General features: G+C 50.0%; 1 protein-coding gene and 1 long non-coding RNA gene across 5 annotated transcripts in view; both read left to right on the forward strand.

The window, feature by feature from the left end:
* Positions 1–23,279, forward strand: part of LOC128063238 (uncharacterized) — a 139,431-nt gene extending 116,152 nt beyond the window's left edge. Inside the window, exons 2-5 of the long non-coding RNA XR_008200888.1 lie at positions 9,422–9,717; positions 9,973–10,087; positions 21,959–22,075; positions 22,996–23,279. This is a non-coding gene — a long non-coding RNA (uncharacterized LOC128063238). The remainder of the gene's footprint in view (positions 1–9,421; positions 9,718–9,972; positions 10,088–21,958; positions 22,076–22,995) is intronic.
* WWOX (WW domain containing oxidoreductase) overlaps positions 1–26,080 on the forward strand; it is a 915,589-nt gene that overhangs the window by 390,355 nt on the left and 499,154 nt on the right. The window lies entirely within an intron of this gene.

Here is a 26,080-nt window from a genome sequence, read left to right on the forward strand (position 1 = left end):
CAGTGTTGGAGGCACAGTGGCTTCCAAGAACTCTGTGCTTACGCTTGTGTGTGTGTGTGTGTGTGTGTGTGTGTGTGTGTGTGTGCACGCGTGCGTGCACCCACGTGCTCATGCTCACTTGCTTTCTCCATCAGACTGCAAGCTCTTTAGAAGCAAAGGTCATATTTACTATTTTTGTTGTGTTTTTTTGGCTAACGATGGATTTCAGTTAATGATCACCGATGGTTGTCTCTGTGATCCCAAATAAATAACCTCTCCTTGGAACCAGGTTTGGCTCTTCAGGAGTGAGAGCAATCCTGGCAGTTGTCCAGAGTTGTTAGCCGGTGGTCCCGTGATGCAGAGATTGCCCAGTGGAGGGAGGGTCAGGAGCAAGTGGCACAGACATGGTTTCTGTAGAATGAGTGAACTTTTCTACAGCTCTAGTTTTGGAATCTGAAAGCTCTGGGATTGCTAGATTATAGAGGCAACTAGTGACACTATCTGATTTGCAGAATCAGTGAGAAATGGAAAGTTAAAATTCAGCTCCGTGGTGGCAGTGGGGAGAAAACGGCATGGAAGGGCAGTCTTCTGTGAAGAGCTTTTCTAATTATTATTCATTTTATAATGTCATTTATTAGGGCCTTCATTAGAATGACTTCTCTTAACCCCACCCCAAACATGCCTAGTAATTTCTTTCATTAACATCTACAAAACCAGATAGTAATTCCTGGTCACAACTCTAGGTTGAGTAGGGTATCTTCCGTGTGAGTCTAATTTTACGGAAATCGGCCATTGCTCATATTAGAGTTGGTTTGGTGTTTTGTTTTTTTTTTTAATTTAAAAGCTTCCTTGGTCATTTTCTGTTTTTTAATCAGAATTATGTATCTTTTCATGTACAGGATATGGCATGTTATAACAGGTATTTTAAAAAATATTTACAGTTGTGATCTTACAAAAGGAAAAAGTTACGTATGGTCATTTGAACTAATTGCTGAAATGACACTACATTAATTAGATAATTAAGGGTCTCGAGCATGTGGCCATTGTATTCATTGGGCTGGAAGCCAGCATTTTCTATAGCTGAGAAAATGGGTTAGCATAATTCAAAATTCAATTGCTGTACCCTGTTTCATATGAATAGATAATACAGAATGAGTCTTAAATCTGGATTGGAAAAACTAACAGGACCTGGTTTTATTTTAATTGAGTTTTAAAGCACTTCCAGGCCATTTTTTTGTCTTTATGGTTTAACCCTTCGTGGTTCTGACTGCCCACCTGCCAGTCTTGTCCACTGCATGTTCAAGGTACTGATCTTTCCAGATTTATTGTGAACCCTAAGAATATATTCTTTACCAGTAAGTGCCTGGAAACATGAAGCCAAAGTCTCTTTACCCCTCCCCTCCCCTACTTCATCAAGCATAAGTGTTCTCCATGGTTTAAAGTAGTTTATGACAGTGTGTTTGCTAGGTGCCTTAACTTATCAAGGTTATTTGTCAGGAAAATTACATCTTGTAACACCAGGTCCGGTACCTTTAGGTGACAGGGCTTAATACAAAAGTTTTCCCCATACCAACTAGCAGTGTAAGTTGATTTCATATCCTTTTATTCTATAAAGTTTCGCTTATCAGGTTTGTCACCCTGCATTTGAAATTAAAATGTGTGGTCTGCACATGACCTTAGAGCAACTGACCCCCAAATCTAATCACTCCCAGTGCCTGGGAAAATCGACAAATATGTCAGGTATAACTCGGAGCATCCAAACACTGCTTTAAATATTTCATTTGCAGGCAGGACAAGGATCGTTCTCAGCCAGTCCTCCAAGAAGGGGCGCTGGGCGTACAAGTGCCTTTGGTTCTCTGCTCCCGAATCGGCACTCATCACCAACAGTTTGCATGAGCAGAGAACACACACTTGTGTGTTCCGCACTAGTGGGGTATTGACTGAGGATGTTCCTAAGTGGGCCGTACATGGCCAGAGTATGTCAGGTGAGGGCAAAAATAAAGTAAGCTCTGTTCTTTTGATAGCAAATGCTGTCGGCTTCTGTTACATTTGTCATCTGAAGTCACCGTTGAGTGCAGATGAAGGTGTTAATCCTCTCAACATGGATGAACATGTGGCATCAAGCAAGTTCTCTATAACCAGGAAGTATCAGTGCTTGCTTACATGCGAGATTTATTTAGTCAGAAGTCGTATTCTGTATGAGTTGACCTTGATCAGTGGATGGACACTGTCTTTCAGTGTGTAAGGAGAGTTTGGAAATAGGGACCTAGTCCAGTTTATGAAACACTATACATGGTCCTTGTATCTGTCATTCTTTACTGACTACTGACCACATTCACAGAAATACCATCGTCCCATCGGTTACTAACTAGTGCAGCCTCAGCCCAGTGTATTTCTCTCTGCTGGGTCATTTCTGGTAGATGACAATGAGCCCTGCTTAGTAGTAAGCTTGTTATTGTGCAAAGCGATAGTTCTTAGGAAACTCTTCAGAAGGTTGAGCCAGACTCTGGCTCCCAGCTCCTCTCGTCCACAGATCCTTACCCTGCCCCTGACTGCAAGAAGTCCTGATGGCCTGCTGTTTGGTAGGTTAATAATGAGAGGGTGTTCCCTGACATTGAAGAAGAACCTTCTCTGTGCCTGGTACCTGCTTGCTCTGAGGACATGAGAGGATGCAGAGAAGGACCTTGTTGGTGGCTTGTCCCAGCCGTAAGCAGAGATTCAATGGCAGACATTTAACCTACTGAGATTTAGCTTCAGGTAAGATAATCAAGGGTTCACCTAGCGCTGGTGACTCTCTCCTTTTTTCTCACTGAGCGGAGGTCTCAAAGCAAAAGATCTTTTACTTTTGGCATCTGTGCCCTCGTGTCCTGAGATGGAGCATCTTGAATGTGAAGTGTCAACCCAGGCTGCTGATTTAACTGGTGGTTCAGCCAGTGGAATGGATCTGAGCCCATCCTGGAGCAAACGCCGGCTCTCTTAGTTAGACAGAGACAGTGCCAAAGGGTCTGTTGGCATTTCAGGAGTAATCCTGACAGTATTCACGTCTGCTTTACTCACCAGCTGTAGGATCGAGCGCATCAGTGTCAGCTGAGATCCACTCCAGCATTTTCTGAGGAACTTCGAATCACTGTGAAGCCAACAAGAGGAGTTTGTTGGTTTTTTGTTTTGCTTCATTTTTCTGAAGCAGAATCCCGGGTCCTAAAATGGGATAGGCATTGTAGGTTCTACGGGATGATGTATTTGGCAGCGCTCCCTTGGAAGGGAATACCGGGGTCGTCTTCCCAAGCGGCAGTTGACTCGGTGACAGTATGATAATAATACAAGCACCTTTGGTGTCAGAGCATCAGAAGGGGTCGGTCCGGTGCTGGGAGCAGACGCCCTGATCTGGTGTTAGTGATCCAGAGGTTTTTGAGTTAAGTGCTTTTGACATGCAGAATCAAGAGTCAAGGGCGAAGCTGCCTCTTAAACGCTCTTTCTGAGGAGTCCACTGCCGATGTAATTGAGCCTCTCTGGTGAAGAGCTTTATTAGAGCAAAGCTGGTTAGTGCTGCATACCTTTGGGGGGGAATATTTTAGGCATCTTCAATAACTGCTGTGTGACATTGCTGAAGGTCCCCAGCCTTCTTGTTCTCTGACAATTGAAGATGAAAACCCCCCATTGCAGACATGTTGCCTGAGCTTCACTGTGGCCCACAGCCACCTGTCTCTTCCCTTTGCTATCACAGTTTATCATTGTAAGGGTATTTGTCTGTGTGTTGATAGTGAAGGACAGGGAAGCCTGGAGTGCTGCAGTCCATGGGTTGCACAGTTGGGCATGACTGAGCGGCTGAACAACAATACAATGGGTTTTGCACGTACTTTGCGCCAGGGTGTTGGATCCGTGAGGCTCTGAGCCACGTCTGTTTTGCTCCTTTCTGTTCCCCAAACACTAATACAAGGCCTGGCATCATCATCTTTATCATCATCGGTGCTAATATTTGTGGCTACATACTGTATCTGGAACACTGTTAAGAGGCCTTCATGTCTGTTTTTCCCAACCCTGGCATCAAGAGTCAACAGCAAATTGTATCCCTGATCCTAATATGCTGATTTCCAGCTTTGGGATTTTGCAGCAGGTCACTTAACCTTTCTTCATCAGTGAAACTGGAATAATAATTCCCATTTGCTGAGTCTGCAGTGAGGATTAAGCATGAGGGTAGCTCTGAGCCCAGCACACAATAGAAGTCCAGGACAGGTGAGCGGACGGGCTATTTTTATAGACACTATAAAATCCGGGAGTCAGGCTGAGAGTTAAGTGGGAGAAGCCAGACACTTGAAAAGGTACAGAGTAGGAATGCATTAATTTAAAGGTCCAAAGCAGCCAGGACGTCTGCATGTGAGAGGGGGCAGAACAGTGGTCGCTGCTCTGAGGGGTGGGGCCCCTAGGGGGTGGAGGCACCCTCTGTCAGGCTGGAAGTGATCCTTGATTGGATCTTAGGTATGTAAACACATGTAAAAGCCCAGCAAGCTTCACATCTGTGCCCTTTAGTGCTATGAGCAATATCTCCAAAGAAACCATCTCAGAGAATTTGCCAGTTTCGGGGAGAGTTTCCTCCGGCCTCAGTCTGGGCACAAAATTGGTTTTCCCAATGATCGAGGTACCCAAGGGCGGGGTGGTGACCTTGGAGGAAGGCAGAGGTGACTGCTGGTCTCCTTTCAGGTTCTGCTGAGGCTCGTTCAGGGGCAGGTTATGGAGCCGTTCCTCAAAACCTGAACCTCAACAAAAATTCTTCAGCTGTGGCCATGTGAGCTACGCATAGTGTCAGGTTTACAATGCAGTGATTCTGACTGCCCTGGGCTATTCCTGATCAAAGGGACAGTGTAAGTGGAGTGGCGCATGAAAAGTCCTCTGCAAGCTCAGGCTGAATGTCGAGCTCTTCAGGGCCAGGAGGAACTCAGGCCATGGCAGGGGTAGCATCCTAGTTGAGTGGGGACCGCTGTTACAGCTGCTGGCCAGGAGACTTCACCTCTGTCCTTTTGGGGACCAGCCTTTTAATTATGGGGTCTGCTCAGGCAGCCCTTGACCAGCTCCCCAAAGCTGGATCCACTGATTTCCCCGACTCCACCCGGCCCTGCTGGCCGTCCGCTGGCTAAGGGCCTTGGTTTGAAGTCAGTCAGGCCCTGGGCTCCCAGAAGGCTCCCTGTCTTCACGTTTTTCCCTGTCTTTGTTGCCTGTGGTGGTCTCACCATGACTCCTTGACTTAGGTAGCTTGCTCTGCGCGTCACTTCACACCGAGGTCTCTTCCTGTGCCTGGCTTAGCCTCAGTGGCCTCCCGAGGCCTGGCTCCCCTCCATTCCCTGCTCCCCCAGAGGGCAGGTGGCCTGCCTCCACGAGCTCTGCTTCACCGTCCAACTCCGGACTCTCATGTGGTCCTGCGCTCCCCTGCCTTCCCCGCCCCCGCCCCCACAGGGCAGATGGCCCGCCTCCATGAGCCATGCATGGGCTCCTGGACTCTCTGTGGTCCTGCGCCACCCCCCCCCCCCCCCACCCGGACGCAGGGCTTGCTTCGTCTCCGGCAGTCTGGTCCAGGCACCCTTGTGCAAGAGTTGCTCTAGGTAACCTGAGGGTCAGACAAGGGCCCCTTTCCCTTGTTTGTGAAATGGAGAGGTGAGACCAGATGTATTGCTTCTCTGAAAGTTTTCTCCAGCCGAGTGTTACCATGGAATGATGAGAACTGTGTATTTACATTGGTCTCGGCCCTCTACCCCTTCTGATACTTGGTCTTTGGCCCCAGGTTCTGACACAGGGCTCCCGAGACCTTGTCATTTTCTTAGTGATGAGCTCCTAATTCCCTTGGAATGTTCTGGGAGGTAGAAGCATCTTTTGTCCTCACGAGGCAACTGATGGGGGCCCCTTCGATGGGGCCTGGTCACCAGAAAGACCAAGCCATGGGTAGAAATGGCAGGCTCACCTTTTGTCTTCTGGAGAGATGCGAGGGGCTGGGAATTGAGTTAATGGTCCATCTTGCCTACATGCTGAAGCCGCCGTAGAAATCCCTGCATTAAAGGTGGGTGAGGGCGCTGATGGGCTGGGCAGGTGATACCCCCTGACTCCGAGTGGACAGAGGCTCTGTGCTCTGGTTCCTTCTAGACCTGGCCCTTCATCCGGCCCTTTGTTCCATCTTTTGAAACACCCTTGATAATCACTGGGTGAAATGACAGAAGCTGGCGTCCTTGGTTATACGAGCCACTCTGGCAAGTTGTGGAACCTGAAGTAAGCTGGTGGGAATCTTCCGCTTGTCGCCAAGTTAGACAGGTGTCTCGGGGTGAGCCAGGGGCAGCTATCTGAGATGGGCCCTGAAGTGCGGGCAGCCCCGTGGGACTCAGTCCTCATCCTGCGGGGCCTGCTCTGATGCAGCTTATTAACTGTCAGAAGTGAGTGCAGCTGTGGGACACCCAGCCGGTCTCAAAGATTCGCTGCCTGTGGGACAAACCCTATTCATCTGCTGTCAGAAGTATGAGCGTGAGAGTGAAGGAAAGACCATTGAGTTTTCTTTCCATATCATTTTTTATCGCTTTTAATATCTATCTTGTGCTAGTTGTATAAGATCAGATGCTATTTTATTCATTATCTCATTTAATTCCCCAACCACCTTGCAGCATACCTGTCATTTCCCTTTTAGAAATTGGACAGTGGTGACCAGAAAGAGTAACTCACTCAAGGGGATCAAGTCAGAATTCTAATATTAGGGATAACTGACTTTTATTGAGAGCCTGTTGCGTTGCTTGGGATTATGGTAAACTTGCCACATAGATGATCTCATTTTATCTTTACCATAACCCTACAATGGAGATGCCATTGTTGTTTTTACAGGGAAATTTTGATTTGGAAAGATGAATTAACGTGCCCAAGACCATCCATCTTTGGCTTGTAGAGGCTTACTTTGAGACTCAACATTCATTTGTGTCCACAGTTCATGCCAGCCATTTCTACTGTATACAGCATTGCAATCCTTAATACTCTCAATGAGAAATCCCTCTTCCTTCTTTTAAAAGAAGAACACCCTGGATTATATTATCCCAGGATTCCACAGCATCTGAATTTGAAAATCCCTATTAAATCATGAGATGATCTAGCTTTTTGATAATGGCAGAGCAGAGTGAGTGTTCATTTTTAAAATTTATATAATATTTCAGAGAAACCAACACAATGGAGCCTTGCCCTCTGATAAGAACTTAAAAAAAAAAAAATCCAGTGTGTCTCTCTCGGAGTTTTATCATCATCCCATTCATAATTGATTCCAAACTTGCATGAATCTTTCAAGATAAGTGTCTTATTGATTATCCTGAAAACAAGCGATCACTTGGCGTCCTGAAACTCGCTCAGCGCCCTGCCCTGATTACCGTAAACAGAGCCGTTGATCAGAAGGCCTGTCGTTCTCTTTGGCAGTGAACCCGTCGGGCATTCAGAGGCCTCGGCGCAGAGAGCAGAGCGAGCAGAGCGGGCCAGACAGCGGGGCGCTCGGTCGCAGCCCTGCCCCTGTGCCTGCGGAGCTGGAGCCAGGTGTTCTGGGCTGGCCGGTGCCGTCGTGGACTGCCCCACGCTCCTCGTGCCAGGGCTGCTTCCTGGGAAATGTGCAGAGGGCCCCAGTGCGTGCCAGTTCATTGCTGTCAGGACACGTTAGGTCTCTTAAGTGATATCTTCTTTTCTCCACACTTTTACTGGTGGTTGTGTGAATCAAGCAGGCCTCCCTCTTGGAAATGAGGAGTGTTTACAGGGGACTTAACCTCATCTTCTGTAGCCGTGGCAATTAGCTAGAATAGTCCCATGACCCCGCGGTGCCAGTCGGCGTTGGGTGTTTCCCGTGTGACCCCAACTGCATTGCTGCAGGCAGGCCTGGCACACTGCAGGGAGGGTCAGTGATGGTGGGGCGTGGGGCCAGGTTTTCCCTGGGGGTGCTCTTCTGCTCTGGCTGAAGCCCTTGAAGTCCTCTCCAGGTGATGAAAGCCCTGAACGCGATGGGCTGTAGGACTGGGCAGACAGGAGACCTGACTCCTGGTTTTCGGCCTAGATAATGAAGATTCAGGCCATTGTCTTAAATCAGCAGCCAGATTTCCTGAGACTGCCGCTGGCGAGCTGCTTAGTTGCTGTCCTGGGGGACGCGATGGGGCCTCTCTGTACTCCGAAGGGCCCGGCTGTCAGGAAGCACTGGCTCAGCAGCAAAATCCACCCTCTCTCGGCAGTGGCTTCGTGACTCACTTGAAGCAGGTCCTGAGCAGGAGTGAGGCTTCTCCTACTAGAATCGTGAAACTTACCAAAGCCACTGGTAGAATGGGTTACTTCATGCTTCTGTTTTTTCCTACGAGGGCTCAGAGAAGGTGAGGCCATTCCGTCCCCTGAACCCTTTGCAGTGTTCAGGGATCCTGCTAAGGACATCCCTGCTAAGGGTGTCCCGGGTACCTCCTCATACCTTTAATGCCTTCGTCACTTAACATCAGTTGGTTGCACACCTGCCCTGTAGCACACACTGAACAAGGTGCTAGGGATAAAGAGCAGACGTCCGGAACGGCCCCTGTGAGGGTGCACAGGCTTCCTGTGATGGTCATGGTCACGTTGGAGGAGGAGGAGAAAGGGGGAGAGCCTTGGCCTTCCAGGAAGAAATGCCTGTTCCCTGCTGTGTCTGCCGCTCATACCGTTTAGTAGCCGTGCTGCGGTGTCTTTTCTGGGGGATCCCCGTACGGACTCATTAGTTTCGTCTGACCCCCGCTGCCTGTATGGGGCTCTCCAGAGAAGCAGAACTGATAGCATGTAGATGGCTGGCTGGCTGACACTGACTCACACGTGCAGACAGACAAACGGAGGAGATCTGCTCTAGGAGTTGGCACGCGCGGTCATGGAGCCCGAGCCGGGGAGCCCTGGGAAGCCCGAGTCCAGAGCCGTTGCCTGTTGGCTGTGGCTGGTCCTCAGGGGTTAGACTGTTCCGTGAGCCCCAGTGTGCCCCTCGCCGGGGCCCCGGACACCGCCGAGAAGCTACAGGAGAGAGGCTGTTTGTTGCTCCAGTGTCCGTTTCTGGGAATGGTATAAAGATAATGAGTCAATGGATGATAAAGTGCCCCAATTCCCTGTAAAAATACAGCCGTATGAAGGTGAGATGGGGCTGAGAGTGTGTGAGTCTTCATTTTCCTTTGGATTCCCCTGTTTCATTGTGGTGTAACCTGTCTGTTGGCTTTTTTTTTTTACCCCCTTTCTTTTTTCTGTGGAATAAAAAACCAGGAAGGATTAACCATGATGCTGCTTCTTAGCTGGAAGGTGAAAGAAGATGGACAACTCTAGGGCAAAAGGGTCTTCTTATAAGCTGGTATTCATTGGAATTTTCCGAAAGGATTTCACTGTTGATGACACCTCCCACCCTACCTGAAATCTGTAATTATCACTAAATTCTGTGCTTATTCCCACATGTCAGGTACTGTGTTCGGTCCTGCAGTTCCTGTCTTTAAGGAGAGAGGCGCGTCTGGGAAGAAGCTAGCAGGCGCTCCGTGGAGGATTCCTGGAGGAATCGAGTCTGTTCGGTACTCCCACAGGCAGTGCAGCGTGGTGTTTTATTGGTGTGGAAGGCAGAGCCAGGGCGGCAGCCGTGGTCGAGAAGAGGACAAAACACCCTTTAATTCTGTCATTTCTGCTGCTCACTGAGGAATTACAAACAGATGTTCCAGCTGGGGAAGAGAGAGCAGGTTGGGCAAGGAGAGCTGAAAGCACATGGTATGTTTTCTCAGATGGAAGCCGTCTGATAAGCTGTAGTATGAGGTGTTGAGGAGCCTTAATCAGGCTCTCTTGGAGCTGATGCGTGAAGGCCGGGAGAATGCCTTGTGATTCATTAGAACAGTTTGAAAGCCTAGGCCTCTGAAAGGAATAGGAATAGGTGTTGGGAGGGTGGCTCTTAACAATGCTTAGAGTATGGCGTTGCAAGGTCACATAGAGGGGATCATTGTCACTTCCGGTGGATTTCATTTGCAGGACCCGATTTCCAGCAGGCCTTGGCCTAAGCCTTGAGTGGGAGGTAGCCTGGGATGGTTGCTGAGGAGCCGTTAAGAACTCAGACTGTGGAGTTAGGAAGTTCTCGTTGCTGCAGGTAACAGTCAACATTCCTAAGCCTGGGTCTCTCCACGTGTGCCATCAGATGGTCTGGGCTGCGTGTGACAGGAAACTCAACTTGCAGAGGCCACAGTGTATGAAAGTGTGTTATCCAGCCTCGTCTGGAGTCCAGAGTCGGGTGGCTGACGAGGTGCATGTTTTGATGTGGCTCCACTTCTCTGAGTGTCCATCAGCCTCTTCCTCAGTTGTCATCAGTTACATTTTCAGGACAGCTGCAGCAGTTCCCAGCACCAGAACCAGGGAGCATAACGTGGAGGGAAAAGGCACCTTGCCCCCACGTGGGTCTCTCAGAACAAGGAGACCTTTTCCAAGAGGCCCGCTCACATCTCCTTTGCCAGAACTGTGTCACGTGCCTACATGCAAACAGTCTCCAGGGCAGCGTCTGTGCCCACCATGCTTGGGAGCTGAGACTCCTGTGTCGTTGCACAGGGGAGGGGCTGATGGCTGACCAAGGCTGGGCTCAGCCACCGAGGGAGAGACGGAGAATGGAAACTGGAGAGGTGACCAGGTCATCAACTGCAGGACCCCACAGCGTTGGGAGACTGTATCTAAATCTGGTCTGTACGATGCTTAATAACACAGTGCCTGGCCCATAGTCACGACTCACCAAAGCTCAGCTGTAATGATGGTGATTATCGAGAGCAGCAACAGCAAGCGGCGTCACAAAAACTTCCTGTCCATTTTTGCACAGAGGTGGTTACTGTCACTTTCTGCCCCAAACAGATTCTTCCTCACCCGCTCCGGTCTCTGCTTCCGCCTTTCTCTGGCATCTCTGCCACCCGAGTCCCGGTTTTATGACAGTCATCAGGAGACAGTGATGTGTTAGCAAGATAACAAGTTCAGCATCCATCAGTTTTGAATTTAGGGCATCCCCCGTTATCATTTCTGTCAGATGAGTTTCTCAAGTTCTCTGAGCCTCAGTTTTTCGGGCTATAAAATGGGGATACCCATATCAGATTTTGCCCCCCAATAACCAGTGTTTGCACGCATACTCAGGCATGTCTGACTCTGTGTGGAGTTCTCTAGGCAAGAATACTGGAGTGGAGAGCCGTTCGCTTCTCCAGGGGCTCTTCCTGACCCAGAGATCGAACCCAGGTCTCCTGCATTGCGGGCAGACTCTTTGCCCGCTGAGCCACAATGCAGGCTCCTAATTCAGTAACCGCCTCCTGAAAACGGAGGCTGAGCTACTCCTTTGACAGGGCAGGGTGGGGTGATACACCTAGTCTGATGCTGGCTGGCGACAGAATGGCAAGAGGAGTAAAGGGAAAGCGGACGGCCAGTGCGGCCTCCACGGGCCTCCACCACTGCCTCTGGTTTCTGCAAAACAACCGCTGACCGCTCGCTGTACAAATTTGCTCAAGTGACTATAACCACGGGTGTTTGTAACAATGTGCCTATTGACTTCTTATTTCAATAGATATCCAGATTTATTATCCTTCAAGGTAAGCATCGATTTTACCTTTGTCTCAGTCAATATTTACCTCTGAGGTCAATACATGTGGATATCCACCCCAGCTGCAGTCAATATCCATTTCGTATTACAATATATGATATACATATGAGAAAATAAAGCTCACCATCACATTAAAACACACACACACACACACACACACACACACACACACACACACACCTGGTCGACAAGGAAGCTTCCTGCAAAATAGCCGCGTTATCTTTGTTTTGTGTTGTTTCAACTGTATCAACATTCAGAGGTCAGATTTTAATTCAGGCAGGTAGATTAATAGGTATATTCTGCCCAGAGCAGGTATTTGGGGAGGAATGGCAGGGTCTCAGATTAACATCCTCGTGCCTCACGATGCTGGGCTCCCTCCAGTTTCTTGGGTGTCCCTGGGTTGAATGGTAGCCACGAGGAGGTGGAGGTACGTGCGGATTACACATGAGGTAAGGAGGGAAGCGTTTATATTTTGAGGAGGGGGGATTGTTTCTCCAGCCCCTGGATTCTCAGGGTGTCTGGCGGCTGAAGCAGGAGGAAGGCAGGCCTGCTGTCACTGGCGGTCCGGGTGGGGACCCAGGCCCGGGGGACTGGTGCCCAGGTGGGACCTCAGGAATTGCGCTTGGCTGCTGGTAACAAGGGCACACCCAGGGTGGCAAAATTCTTTCACATTGAAGAGGAGAGAGCCGCCTGCAGTTGGCGTGGTCAGCCCACAAAGGCCTCAGTGACCCCGCCCCTCCTCGCCGCTTGGCAACACTGCCCCCATCTCCCGGGTGTCCCCCAGCTGAGAGTGGCCAGGCAGAGTGAAGGAGAGAAATGGTAGGATGGGCCAACCTCCTGCCTTCCGGGGAGCCCTCTAGAAAGCCCCGCACAAGGCTCGTGCGAAGGCCGCTGGCAACTCGGCCCCATGCTGCCGTTCGCTGCCTCAGCCTGCCTTTCTCCCCAGCACTGCTCTTTCAAGGGTCACAGCGCTTTATCCTGATTTTTTCCTATTTCTGTGACTAAGATGTCCAGCATTTTTTCTCATCACCTTCGTGCCGCTCGGAGTGCCCCCTCTTCATGGTAGAGGTAGGATTGCTGATCTCAAAAGGACCACTGTGACCCCCCACCCCGACCTGTGGGGATGGGCACTGGAGCCTGACCAGCCCCGGTGCCTGCCTCCGGGCTAAGAGCTGGGTTGAGGACTGAGCACCCAGAAGGCCAGGGCACACTGCATCCTTCCTGGGACTTCTCTGCTGGAGCTGGTGCGGAAGGCTGCTGCTGCCTTCGCCCTGCACAGCCGCACCGGGGGCCCTGCCACTTCGCAGCGTCCCCCCATGGTGCAAGGAAGAAGGCTGTCCATTGTGGAACGAGGAGTGTGCCGGGGTGGAAAGACATGCGCACACACAGAGAATCAGAGAGGAGCGGTGAGACAGAGCGGACCAGAGGGAAAGCTGGCTGCGCCCTGTGTGCTTGGGTCCAGTGGTGCCTGTGGTTCCACACTGTGAACAAACAGACACGATCCCTGGCTTCTTCCTCTGGCAACTGCTTGCATCTGACTCTCGCCATCACCACCTGCAGCTTGTGCCATCAGGGACACCTACGCTTGCCTCAGTTTCTTCTCCCAGACCGGGGAGAGCCATTTGAGGACGAGATGCGGTGGCGCTTACCAAGTCCCCAGCAAGAGCATCGTAGAGCCGCTTCTCAACTGCTCTTTCCCCTGCCTTATTAATGCCCATCCTTTAATCTGTCCTCGGCTTCATCTCCTGGCATCCTTGGGGCCTTTTTAACCCCACAGACCAAGCAAAGCCATGTGCAAATGCGTGCGCATCCATTCACATCACCCCACGCAGCACTGCAAAGTCAGGCCCCAAGATTTCCCGCGGCGCTTATTCTCAGATCGGCTCCTGCTTCCAAGGTCTGACCTCTCTCCATGTTACCTGACTCCTGACAGCGCGGGCGGAGGAGGGACCCCAGGGCTGACTTGTTGTCTTTTGGCTTGTTTATGTCAGCTGAAACACGGCTCACCCCGTCCACCCTGCTCTGGTGCAAAACTGCTATGCCAAATCTCAGTCCTGGCCATGACTCATCATTCCTGGTCCGGTCAACCATGGCCTTTCCACCTTCCTTCCTGGAGGGGCCAGTATTTCCGGTGGAGTTCTATTTTTTATATTTAAAGGAACCCCGGGCAGCCCTTCTCAGAAGCATGGAGACTAATAAGTTGCTGTGGCCCATGCCTGGCTCCTTCATGCCACTTTAGGTTCATAGACTACCCCCAACCTGACACTTCCTTAAGTTTGTATTTATTTATTTGGCATTCAGAGAAGTCCACTGCCTCAGTCCTGTGGGATGTAAATTAAAGCAGTTTCATTTTCATAGTTTCTCTGTTTGAAATACCTCATTGTTTATTTAAATACTGGCTGATGCATATTGCAAGTAAGGAATTATAATTAAGGGGGCAAGACAGGCTGATCTCCCTGGAAAGCATGACTCCCTTTCCGCAGGAGCGCATGGTTACCATCGAAGGCCCTGGGGAAAGGGAGCCGGCCCCGGGAACCAGCGTGGTTCAGGTCTGTCAGGAGGCGCAGGCGTGTCCAGCTGGAGGCGGGCGCCCAGATGGGGCTGCTGCCACGGCGCCAGTTGCAAGAGAGGATATTCAAGACCTTGCAGAAGCCACCACCGAGGGTGGGTGGACACGTGCCGCCTTGCCGACTGTGACTATGTTAATACAGGACACAGAGTCAGACAGCGTACTCCCAGCAGAAGGGCTGGCAGTCACAGGACGAAGGAAGTCGCAGGGACAGGAGCACCTGGAAATGGATCTGTCTCCTTCCTTGAAACCGGAACCAAACCCTGTCCCCCTGGCTCACCTCTGAGAGTCTTCTTGTGCCCTCAGTCCGCCTCGCCCCGACCACCCTCAGCTGGCAGCTGCGTGATTCCTGTCCCCCTCCAGCACGTGACTTGCCGATCTGTTTCGGACCACGCGTCCATGGTGACGGTGGCACGTCTTTGCGCCCAGCAGGTCCCTTTTGCCGATCTGTTTCGGACCACGCGTCCATGGTGACGGTGGCACGTCTTTGCGCCCAGCAGGTCCCTTTGTGGCTTCAGATAGCCGTGGCTGAGGCCGCACCTTCTGACAGTGCGTCCTCCATCTCCGTCTTCCTGGCCGCACAGACCTCTCCCGGTAAACAGTGTGCTCATGGTGGTCAGCCAGAGAGGATGCCCTGATGTGTGAACACACTGAGACGGCCTTGGGATGGCCCAGCAGGTACCGCTGTCGGAAATGTGAATTCAGTGGGATGGAAAAGGCTGTCATTGTTCAAAGGGGTAAAATTTACACTCAAAGTGAGGAAATTTGGGTCATTTTTCATTCTTTGTTATTCCTGCTCATTTTTACAGCAGTCGAATTTTCGTTGTATTTGGCATATATACATGCTAAATACCTTAGACTTCCTGTTTTTTTCTTTTTCTCCCCCTAAGGGTAAGTGAAATGCAGAAGAGAGAAGGATGTCCACAGTCTCCTTTTGGGAGTGTATATTGTGGAATCACCACCGTGATCACTCCATTCATTTCAGGCAATAAATACATTTTCAGATCCTACCTTGGCAGCCTCAGTACTCGGCCTGGGGAGGCAGTGGGTTACCCGTCAGGCTGTTGGCCCTTAGCGAGTGTATCGTCGGGAGGAGGGGGAAGGTGTGTAACCGTTCAGGTGTCACCCGGGTGATGGTGGCGCTGACTGCAATGCTCTGTAACCCCCCCAGGAGTAGCTAGTCCAGTCGGCCGGGGTGCATGAGGGGACCTGAAGGATGAGGGGAGCCAGCTAGCTGAAGAGGACCCCTCCTCTGCTGACCTCTGCTGACATCTGGGGTGGTGGGGGAGGGCTGGGCCATGTCGTCAGAGACCTGCAGGGAGAGTCTGGGGGCGGTAAACTGGGACGGATAGGAAGTAAGATAAACTCCGCTCCCTGAAGTGAGTGAGGCATTCATGGGGCATGCACACCCATGAAAAGAAAATCCTCGAAATCAGCAGGTTTGGGCCTCTCTGATCTTTCCACTCTGATCTCAGCAGTGTTGAGAGCTGGCTTTGAGGGGCGGGGATCACAGACACCCCCCGGCGGCCAACTCTCCAAAGCATCTCCCCGCCGATCGACGGTACCCGCACTCTGCGGTTTAAAGGCATGCCCTCTGGGGGCCAGCACCCCTTCCCCTTCCCACCCCGTCACTGCTCCTCACTCCCACCTGCTCCTGCAGAGGTCTCTGACCGCCCATGGGTCCGGGCTTACTGGCTTTGTGAGAACTGTTCCTGACCAAATGCTTTGTTGATTTTAATCAGCAGCTGCCTCTGTAAAAGGAAAAACTGCTTAGCAAGCACTCAGTAGAGTAGGTCCAGCAGCCTCCGTGGCTCGTGTGGCGGGGCACAGGACCTGTTTTCCATTGCTTGCTTTCTCCCTCTTCCGTGAATCCATCCATCAGTTGATCGGACGGATACCTACTAGCCCCTACTGTGTGCCAGGCACTGCATAGGTGCTTCCGCCCCTACTGACGTACACAGATGTGTTGTGTGTTTGCTCTGACACATGGCCATCGTTCACAGATAATTTGGGGGACGGCTTTTATCCTGCCCCATATTCTGAGCAGCGTTTCCGCTCCACCTTCACTTCCCCCATACTCCTTGCCTTCTGATTTTGGAGACAGTGCCGGTGACCTGTTGTAAGGAAGGTTGGAAAGCTAGCTCTTAGGTTTTTCTGGAAACCTTTCAATTAACCTCATTAGGCTCGCTTTCTTTATTTTTTTCTTTGACGATTTCCACACCCCCTAAATTGATCTATCCCATGCTGTAGTGATCTATCCCATGACTCAGTAGCCAATGCTGGTTTACTATGAATCACAATATATGAGTTTATAATATATATTTTTCCACAAATATACTGAATGTTTGCCAAGCACCACCCCCCCACCTCCCCCACCCCACACACACTTCTTTTTAAATTCAGAAATTTCTAGTTGTGTTTATCCCTCTCGTCAGCATACTTTATCATATCAAAGCCTTTTCAGACACTGTAAAACTACTGAGTTATGTTTGGGTCATGTTTTGCGGCGTGCCCTTTAATACTGTAGCTTTAGAAATGCAATTTTCAGCCTCTGCTTATTAGAATATGATAAAGTATTCCTGGTCTGTGTCCAGCTCCACTAATCTCCAGACTGCACTTCATGAATTAAGCATGAAGATTTTAGTCAATGTGCTTTCAAAGACCAATGTTTAGGGAATCATGGATTTTCTACAAGCTGAGGGAGAAATCTATAATAGGAGGAACTGATTTTCAAACATCATATTCTCAAGAAGAAATGACCAGTTCTGGCCCAGAAACAGAAAATATTTCACCATCAGAATATTCTAGAACCAGTTAAAACCACATTGTGCGGCACGGTCTGTCAAAGGGACGGTGTTTTAAAACGTCTAAGACTGTCCGTCACGTGGGAGTATTTCAAATGACTGCCTGTTTTGGAAAGCTCATGTAGATTGGGTTAAAATCAAGAGGGGAATGCAAATTGAATTTATAAGGTGCTGTTAACTTCACATCCTGGTCCACCCCTCACCCCTCACCCCCCACTTCTCTATTCTCTGTGGTTCATTTTGCTCTGATAGAATTTAGCAGATAGCCAGAGAGCTCCCTCTAGGGCGAGAGAGTCACTGGAGGAGAGACGCAGGAGGCCCATGGATCCCTTAACCCGACCTCCTCGCAGACAGACAACGCCAGGGCGGCATGTTCTGCGGTCACTGGCAGGGAAGCCTTTTGAAAGGATGTATCCTTTCAAAATTACAGTGGTAAAGTGGGGCACATTACTCCACTGACATGCAAAAGGCATTCGTGTCCACCGGACTACGGAACGCCCAGAACGGGTGTGGGGGTCCTTTCATCTGGGTTAGGGCGGCCCCTGGGGTTTTGTCTTCCATGTTCGGGGAGCTCCCATCTGGCGTCTTTGCGGTCCCCTGCATAGTAACAGGTACCTTCCGGCGAGCATCTTGGACTGTGCTGGGCATCTGATGGCAGCAGCTCACGGGAATCCCCGTTTCTCACCGGGGAAGCGGAGACTCAGGGCATTTTATTGGCCTGCTTATTAGGTAGAGTTGGCAATAAAGGTCAGAACTTATTTGACCCCCGTGGTCTAAACAAGCGAATCCCATTCTGAGGCCACCGCAGCCAGTCCGCGCCTCGAAGGTGTCAGGCAAAACGGGACCCCACAGCCGTGGTTTGGGACCAGACTCCGGTGGCTGCTCCTCCAGTTCTGAGATCAGGACAGAAATGTAAATCATTTCCAATTAGGGGCTGCTGCTTGAACATTTTCCTTATGAGGAAGATAGGGAAATTCTCAGCTCATCCAGCTTTATCTGTGAGCCCGGGGGATCTCTCAGGGGCTTTAAATTAATCGATCAATCCACAGACACTGAACTGAACCTCTACCCTAGGCTCGAGACTCTGCAAAGTGCTTTAAATGGAGGGGAAGAAGACAAACAAACCAAAGGGCCAGCTGCCCTGCCCCCAGCCATAGCCCAAGGCTGCCTTCCCTGGCTGGGGAATCAGCCTGTCAGTTCAATCACCAGGCCCCTCTGACTGGTGTTTTTCACTCAGCCGGCCTTGTGAATGGCTCTGGTCACGTGTAGACACGGCCTCAGGAGGGGTCCATCCATCTCTATTCCAGCCCTCACCATTTAATTGTTCCTGACACAGTTTTACGAGAAATACAGCAAAGCCCAGCCGTGTCAAGCACCATGGGCTCCTGCGTCTCAGCGCTTTCTCCTTGGCAGGAAAGCTATGACCAACCTAGACAGCATATTAAAAAGCAGAGACATCACTTTGCTGACAAAGGTCCGCATAGTCAAAGCTATGGTTTTTGCAGTAGTCATGTACAAATGTGAAAGTCGGACCATAAAGAAGGCTGAACGGTTGATGCTTTCGAACTGTGGTGCTGTAAGAAACTCTTGAGAGGCCCTTGGACTGCAAGGAGGTCAAACTAGTCAACCCTAAAAGAAATCAGCCCTGACTATTCATTGGGAGGACCGATGCTGAAGCCCTAATACTTCGGCCACTTGATGCGAAGAGCCAGCTCATTTGGAAAAAAGCCTTATGCTGGGAAAGATTGAAGGCAGGAGAAGAGGTGACAGGATGGGATGCTTGTGTAGCATCACTGACTGACCCAACTGACATGAATTTGAGCAAACCTCGGGAGATGGTGGAGGACAGGGAGAGCTAGCCTGCAGTCCACTGGGTCGCAGAGTCAGACGCGAGCTCGTGGCTGAACAGCAGCGACAACCTGCGTCTCAGAGCAGCCCCCAGAGGGCTGGGCGGGCAGGGGGGCGTCTCCGGGATAACTCAGGTTTAGGTGAGAGGACCGGGGAGGGTTAGCGAGAGTGGAACTTTCCCAGAGTGGCCTGGGGGATGCGCAGGGGTCTTTAGGAGTCATCCGGCAGACGTGTCCTGGGAATGGGTCCGTCTTGGGAAAGGACAGACGACCCTCTCTAAGCAACAGTGCCTGGACTCCAGCAGGACTCAGAGATGCTGTGGGGTCCCCTGTAAGCTCACGCAAATGAAGCAGTGGGCCAAGTGGAGACTCAAATGCCAAAGGAGCAGCTGCCCAGCTCCGGATTTTTGTTGCTGAGAGTGTTTTGAAAAAGAAACAGGGACTCAGGATTTTTGGAGGAATTATTTCCAGTTTTCAATATTGACAACCAGTTCACATTTTTTTTTAACCCTTCATGGACCATGCCTCTATGGAAGTTGGGGGCGCCCACCTCCTCATTTTACGGTGTGACCGTCCTGAAACCGCACAGTGGGGGACTGAGACCAGAGTCTGCTGGCTCCATGGGTAAATCCTGGTGATCCTCGAAACCGTGGGCAAATTCTAGCGGGACAACAGGGCAGTAAAAGCAGGAGCCCTGAGCACAGGCCACCGAAGGGGTTCTCCTTTGAGTGTGTCCATTCTCGGAGCCAGAGGCATGGAGCAGCCGGGAAGGTCCCCACGGGGGTAGCGGGCCTGGGAGTCTCTGCGGAGGTGCCTGGGGGCAGCCTGCATGCCGACCCCGCAGCCGTCTCAGCCCCGCAGGGCATCTGGACGTACCTGGGCAGGGGCAGGACACCTCCCTTCCTTCCAGAGCCTCCTCCACTCCTCTGCCTCCCGGAGAAGCGCAGCGCGCGCACACGGCCTTCAGTGCTGGACATGGACGTGTGGTCTTCCAGGCGAGGCGGCTAGGGCTCCGGGCGTGTGAGAGACACCCCGCTCGCTCCCTGCAGAGCGGGCTGAGCTCCTCCCCAGGCTGCCATCTCTCCCTTCTTCTCCCCCGTCCCGTTCCTCCTCACACCTGCCTCTTTTTAGTCACCTGGAGGGGGGAGGGGCTCCCCTCTGCTTGTTCTGGTGTTTTGTGCAAGGCGAACTGCCGACTCTGCATTCTGCAGACAGTTGGCGGCAGACCCACCAAGAAACACCAGCTCAGCTCCACATGTCTCCTCCCAGATGGAAGGTCGAAGGACAGAGGTGGTTCGGGGGAGACCTGTCCTGCCCCCCCTTGACTAGGGGACAGGGATTCCCCAGCAGAGAGGAGGGAAAAAAAACCGGAAGGAGAATAGAATATATTCTTTCCCAGCAATTATCCATACCCTCCCACCTCCATCTTCCAAATTGTAAGTTAAAGCCGTTAGAAAAGAGCTTCACCCATGGTGTAAAATATATACTTTCTAATGTAAATCAAGAAGCTGTTAATACTGTACTAAGAACACGGTAGTATATTAATTGATGGAAATTGTAGCGCGGAATATTCATAATCAGCAGCAGTCTCTTCTTTGGAGGGAACAAAGGATTAAGTTAAGGAGACAGTAACGGTATTGTTACCAGACTATTTCAATGATTTTTCTCCACGAAAGAGTAGAGAAAGGTGAAATTCCAGCTGGGAATATTGGACTATGTGGCTCTCTACTCAGGGGTATTCTGCTCTGTTTAAACAGCCGAGCTGTGCTTTGCCTTGTGAACTGATTGTTTTATTAGTGGAATTATCCCATGTTTCATTTTGCCACAGTTAATAGTGCCGTGTCTGTCTAACAATTATAGAGTCAGGCAAACAATAGTTTTGTATGTGGGGCACAATGAAATATCCTATTAAAATGCAGCCTTTCCTCAGGTTCCTAAAATTAGAGTCTTACTTTAAAAACAATTCCTCTGGGTTTAATACACTGTTTTGAACTAATCACATGAACAGAATCCCTCTTTTGTCAGAGCGTGGAGGACTGTGGGAGTCACTTGCTCCTTTAGCATTTTTCCGCTCACATTTCATCGTCTTGTTCTGTTCAGGATAGATTTTATTGGTTTGACAATGAGAGGCAGTGTGCTAACAGCATCACCTCTGTGCACTCAAAAAGACAGAACGCGTTCTGGAGCAGCCGCACCCTTTCCCAAGCAGCTGTTCCAGTCTCATCGTGGTAGTCACGGTGGTAATAATCGTCGTCTTTCTTGAATGACGGTTTCACACTGGGCACCGCAGAAAGCGGTTTACACAGCTTACGCTGTAGGATTCTCATTCAGGCCACCTGGGAGTGGAAACTGCCTTTATCCATTTCACAGATGAGAAAGTTGAGGCGTGATCGGGGACACCCATCTCTGCTGTCTGGTTTGCCATACCTTTTCTTGATGATTTTTTAAAGTTGATTTTTGTTAGCATGTGGTTGCTTTATAATGCTGTGTTAGTTTCTACTGTACAGCAAAGTGGATCAGCAATGTGTTTATCTATGCCCTCTCTTTTTCTCGGATTTCCTTTCCATTTGGATCGTCCCTAGCAATTAAGGAGGGTCCCCTGTGCTATGCAGTAGGTTCTCATTGGTTGTCTAAGTATCAATACTGCATATATGCCAGTCCCGATAATTTTTGCCCTGAGATAGAGCTGGTGTGTCCCACGACAGAGAGTCTTCCCTTGAGCAGCTTTTCGCCAGCCTGCTCTGAGCCCTCTTACCAGGCAGTCCTCAGCTTTTAGACGTCCGTGTCCTCTTTGGCACGGGCTGCTCCAGGACTCCTGGCATGTTGGTCTGGTGAGAATCCCCCACCCTCAGCATCCCGGGACCTTCCTTATCGCCACCTGTGCCCTGGGTAGCGTCTGCGCACCCTGATCTGCCTTCAGCAAGAATCCGTTTAGGTCATTTAGCCAGAAAGACTCCTCCATCCTGCTAATCCCATCCCCCTGTCCGCACTCTCTAACTCTGAGGCTGAACCCCGTCTCTGTCCTGCTACAAATCCCCATTTGCAGCAGCCCCTAGGCCAGTGACCCTAGTCACCCTGGACCATAGTAACTGCCTTATTCTGTAACAAGTGTTGTGAGCCATCTCTTTCCTCTAATATGAGCCATCTCTTTCCTCCTCTAATCTCTTTCCTCCAGTTGCTCATCTGGTTGGATCCAGTGGGCTTGGGATGAGGACAAGCAACTGCTCTCCATCCACCTGGATCTTGGCGGGTTAACTGGAACCTCCTCTGGGGAACACTAAAGAACACGCAGGTGCGTGCGTCTTCGGGTGGTCCTCAAAGGTTTCCGGAACACGCTGTAACTCCTGGGGTCCACTTGCTCGTTTCCTTCCCCAGACCAAGGCCTTCCGTCCTCTCCTCCCCGACACCCTGGGTGTCGCTCCCCTTGGCAGGTGTTCATCTGTAAATGTGTGTGTGTGTGTTTAGTTGCATCCGCCTCTTTGTGACCCTCTCCCCGGCTCCCCCAACCCTGCACCCTGGAGTGCAACCCGCCAGGCTTCTCTCTGTCCATGGATTCTCCAGGCAAGAATACTGGAGTGGGCTGCCATTCCCTACTCCAGGGGATCTTCCCCACCCGGGGATCTTACCCGTGTCTCCTGCATTGACAGGCAGCTTCTTCGCCACTGCACCACCTGCTCGCCGCTTTCATTCAGCCAGTGTTCCGGGAGCTCGTGAGTGCCAGGATGGTGCTGAGACCTGGCACCAGGATGAGAGAAGGAGAGTCATCCTCTGTCAGACACGGAGGCCCATCTGTGACCACATTCTTACCAGACTATTTACAAATGGAGAAAATAGACACAAAGTAGCGAGCTTCTCATTAAACACATTATATCTATTTTTTAAAAGCTGTTGTCAACTTTAGAACTTAAATGTTTTTTAATAAAGATGACAGAATAGTGAAAGTGATAGTCGCTCAGTCGTGTCTGACTCTTTGTGATCCCGTGGACTATACAGTCCATGGAATTCTCCAGGCCAGAATACTGGAGTGGGTAGCCTTTCCCTTCTCCAGGGGATCTTCCCAACCCAGGGATCGAACAGGTCTCCTGCATTGCAGGCGGATTCTTTACCAGCTGAGCCGCAAGGGAAGCTCAAGAATACTGGAGAGGGTACCCTATCCCTTCTCCAGGGGAACTTCCTGACCCAGAAATTGAACCGAGGTCTCCTGTATTGCAGGCGGATTCTTTACCAGCTGAGCCACAAGGGAAGCCCAAGAATACTGGAGCGGGTAGCCTTTCCCTTCTCCAGGGGATCTTCCCAACCCAGGGATCGAACCCAGGTCTCCTGCATTGCAGGTGGATTCTTTACCAGCTGAGCCACACGGGAAACCCAAGAATACTGGAGTGGGTAGCCTATCCCTTCTCCAGGAGAACTTCCCGACCCAAAGATTGAACCGGGGTCTCCTGCATTGCAGGCGGATTCTTTACCAGCTGAGCTCTGAGGGAAGCCGCATGACAGAATATGAGAACTCCTGTTGCCTGCCTGCTTTTTTCGTTTTCTTTCTTGTTCTCTGATTGTGCTTTGTTTTTAAAGTCCCCAATGTGGTGAAATAAAAAGTTGACGAGTCCACATCACCCTGCCTGTTTCACTTTTTTCTTTCAGATTTCACTAGATCTTAGCTCTGACAGTCAGGAATGTCTGTGTCCCTGTCCGCTAAGCTTGCCGCCTGATGACGCCCTACCCGTCATTATTGTTTTCAGTGTTAGTCCTGTCTCTCCGGCCTCCTGCCTCCCCCAGCCCCCTTAAGGTGTGACACGTTCAGGCACGCTGTGAGTAATAATACTTGGAGATTTGACTCCTTAGCTCTCCAACAAAACAGAACTGCAGGTGCCCAACACAAAGGCAGAACTCCTGTCAGGGGAGCCCTTTCTCCTTCATTCTCAGCCAAGGGGGGCAAGGCCGCTGTGGACAGCCCCTGCATTGTTCTCGTCCTTCAGTCCTTGTATAGAGGGCAGCCAGTTTTCTTTTGCCACTGCGCTCACTGGAGACTCAGAAATGTGCCTGGAGCCCCAGAGTCACAGGTGCATGGTCCTTTCCGGAGCAACCTCATTAAGGGCCAAACATGTTAAATTTCATTTTTCAGGTACTCCGCACTCCCAGGAACCCCCTCTCTGGTGGCTTTGCGCTGGGAGGCAGGGCTCTGTGCTCCGAGGCTCTGTCCTGCGCTTTCAAGGTTCATGCAGATGCCCAGCTATCTCTGCGAGCCTTGATGAAACAGGGTTGAGGCTCTCCCTGGCTAAACTGAACCCTCCTTCTGCTGGAGTGGATGTGTGTGTGCATGCGTGTGTGTGTGTGTGTGTGTGTGTGTGTGTGTGTGTGTGTGCATATTTCTTTTTATTTTTCCCCCAGAGGCCATATTTGACCCCCTAACTAACATGCAAGTTCAGATGCTTCTGAGTAAGGAAAGAAGCTGAAATGAGCATGTTTCTAATAGACTCAGCATCTAAAATGGATGGACAACTTTATTTCTTTGTACAGCAGCTATGCAAATGCCTCTTGCCCAAATACATCCTAGTTAGGAGACAGAGTCTGTTAAGAAGGGGTATTTATCACTCCCTTTTCCCAGTTAGGGCTTATCCATGGCTCAGAGGGTAAAAATCTGCCTGCTGTACAGGAGACGCAGGAGACGCGGGTTTGATCCCTAGGTCAGGAAGATCCCCTGCAGAAGGAAACAGCAAACCTTCTTGCCTGGAGAATACCATGGACAGAGGATCCTGGTGGCCTACAGTCCAAAAGTTCACAAAGAGTCAAACATGACTAAGCATGCAGACACTTCCCCAATTAAGGACTTTGTTCACCTTACACCTAGAATTTATGGCTATCCCCAGAATAGTCCACAGCTGATCATGGTTTCTTTAAAGAAGTCAAGATTTACCACTGGACTGTCATTAAAATGTAATATAATTAACATAAAACAGATCATTCTTTTCAACACAAATTGACTCTGCTTATAATCTCCTTTTTTTTTTAAAGTATATAGTACTTCCATTTGAAGAGATTAGTATATTTAAAATGCTGTTTTATGTGTTTCATCAATTGTTTTTTTTTAATCTTTACTTCTATGTAAAGGATGGTATTTGCCATAAATATAGAAGTACAAACTAGATGGTTGCTTAGATTTGCTCTTTTTGCCTTTGGGAAAACTTGAAAATGAGGCTACTTGGTTTTCACAAGTTGATTACCAAAAAAAAAGAGAGAGGAAGAAAACAGAGTGCCTGATGCCTTGTTCCTGGTATGCCAGGGAAGTTTTGTTCAGATAAACCCCTACTGAATGAAGGCAAATCCCGTTGACCTCTCAGCTTTAAAAGGCGAGGGATATGCCAGAGTCTGACGGAATAGAGTGCAAAAAGAATTGTAGAAATTAGCAGCTCCAAGTTGAATATAGGAACAGGTCCAGACAAACGTGAGGCAAACCTGATTATGAGGAGTGAAAGGGCATTTCCCCTGGAATCGCAGGATTTTTTTTTTTTTAATAGGGGACGCTATTGTCGTTCAGAAAGCCTCAGGCTGTTCTGAAAGCAGGCAAAAATCAATAGCCCACTTGTTGAGGATAAGTGAATTAGTCTGTGTTGAATGTAACTGAGTACCTGAACACACTTGAGTGAACAGGGCTTGTTGGGGAGAAAAGACAGTTGGAAGGATTGTCTCTAAATGTCCACAGCGGTGCACATCGCTGGTTAATTATGTCCAATGATCATTTCTGTGCAGGACTCACTTGAGACTCTGTTTTTGTTTTTGTCTATCTGTCCGTGACCTGACAGAATGAATAGAGTCCCCCGCTTCTCAAAACAGTCTGAGCGGTGGCCAGTGGGCTGCAGAAGAGCCAGGAAAAAATGAATGGGGCAGCGCAGTTCAGAGGAAGAGTCCCTTTTATTAGACACTCCAAGTGTAAAATGACAAAATAGGAAGTGCATTAAATACATATTGAAGAAAGCATTTTATTATAATGCAATAGCAAATAAAATACTGATATTTAAGACGCTGTGTTAGCTATATGTAAAACACACCCTTTTGGTTGGCGTGAGTGAAACAGCCATCACAGTACCCCGCCCGGAGAGTATGTAAATGAGGTCCACTCGGGGTATACCCCGCTCCCCTTCTGTCTCAGTTCACGTTTGTAAATTACAGCTTACCCGTGTATGGTGTGGCTTTTGAGAACCGTGTGCAATGTTTGTGTCGGTTTTAAGGGCTGCAGTCTAGCAAGGCCGCGCACCTGAAGCCAACCAAGAGGGTCCTTCAGTGTGAACTCTCATCCTTACCA

This window comes from Budorcas taxicolor, chromosome 18 (assembly GCF_023091745.1).
Source record: "Budorcas taxicolor isolate Tak-1 chromosome 18, Takin1.1, whole genome shotgun sequence".
Classification (NCBI taxonomy): domain Eukaryota; kingdom Metazoa; phylum Chordata; class Mammalia; order Artiodactyla; family Bovidae; genus Budorcas; species Budorcas taxicolor.